General features: G+C 39.7%; 1 non-coding gene across 1 annotated transcript; it reads left to right on the top strand.

Annotated features, from left to right (window-relative positions):
- Window positions 1–641: 641 nt before the first annotated feature.
- Window positions 642–748, top strand: LOC112746713 (small nucleolar RNA R71). Its single transcript, XR_003174582.1, has one exon. It is a non-coding gene; the product is annotated as a small nucleolar RNA R71 (small nucleolar RNA).
- Window positions 749–1,435: the final 687 nt, after the last annotated feature.

Raw genomic sequence — 1,435 nt, 5'->3', positions numbered from 1 at the left:
CTAATGGAGGACCTTGTTTCATTCATGAAACTTAAAGTGGCCTTAGATAGATCAAAGACTATATTTGCTAAGTTAGATGGATTCTGCTCAGAATTCTCTGTCTGTTGCTGAGTGGATGATGGAAAAGGCTTGCTATTGCTAAACCTGTTTCTTCCACCATTGTTAATGCCTTGTTGAGGCTTTTGTTGATCCTTCCATGAGAAATTTGGATGATTCCTCCATGAGGGATTATAGGTGTTTCCATAGGGTTCACCCATATAATTCACCTCTGCTATTGCAGGGTTCTCAGGATCATAAGCTTCTTCTTCAGAAGATGCCTCTTTAGTACTGTTGGATGATTCCTTCAATCCATTCAGACTCTGAGAGATCATATTGACTTGCTGAGTCAATATTTTATTCTGAGCCAATATGGCATTCAGAGTATCAATTTCAAGAACTCCCTTCCTCATAGGCGTCCCATTACTTACAGGATTCCTTTCAGAAGTGTACATGAACTGGTTATTTGCAACCATGTCAATGAGTTCTTGAGCTTCTGCAGGCGTTTTCTTAAGGTGGATGGATCTACCTGTAGAATGATCCAGTGACATCTTTGATAGCTCAGACAGACCATCATAGAATATATCCAGGATGGTCCATTCTGAAAGCATATCAGAAGACACCTTTTGGTCAGTTCCTTGTATCTCTCCCAAGCTTCATAGAGGGATTCACCTTCCTTTTGTCTGAAGGTTTGAACTTCCACTCTAAGCTTGCTAAGCTTTTGAGGAGGAAAGAACTTGGCTAAGAAAGCCGTGACCAGCTTATCCCAAGAGTTTAGGCTATCTTTAGGTTGAGAATCCAACCATATTCTAGCTCTGTCTCTTACAGCAAACGGGAAAAGCATAAGCCTGTAGACCTCGGGATCAACCCCATTGGTCTTAACAGTATCACAAATCTGCAAGAACTCAGTTAAGAACTGAAAAGGATCTTCAGATGGAAGTCCATGAAACTTGCAGTTCTGTTGCATCAGAGAAACTAATTGAGGTTTCAGCTCAAAATTGTTTGCTTCAATGGCAGGAATTGAGATGCTTCTTCCATGTAAATTGGAATTGGGTGCAGTAAAGTCACCAAGCATCTTCCTTGCATTGTTATTAATTTCAGCCATGTCTCCTTCTTTTTCGAAAATTTCTGTCAGATTTTCTCCAGAGAGTTGTGCTTTAGCTTCCCTTAGCTTCCTCTTCAGAGTCCTTTCAGGTTCAGGATCAGCCTCAACAAGAATGTTCTTATCCTTGTTCCTGCTCATATGACAAAGAAGGAAATCACAAAGAAAATATGGAATCCTCTATGTCACAGTATAGAGATTCCTTTATGTGAATAGAAGAAAAGAAATTCGAACACCAGGAGGAAGAGAGGGTTCGAATTTTTAGATGAAGAGAAGTGTTAGTAAATAAATAAAATA

This window comes from Arachis hypogaea, chromosome 14, assembly GCF_003086295.3.
Source record: "Arachis hypogaea cultivar Tifrunner chromosome 14, arahy.Tifrunner.gnm2.J5K5, whole genome shotgun sequence".
In the NCBI taxonomy this organism is placed as follows: Eukaryota; Viridiplantae; Streptophyta; class Magnoliopsida; order Fabales; family Fabaceae; genus Arachis; species Arachis hypogaea.
This window is presented reverse-complemented; position numbering and strand designations above follow the sequence as displayed.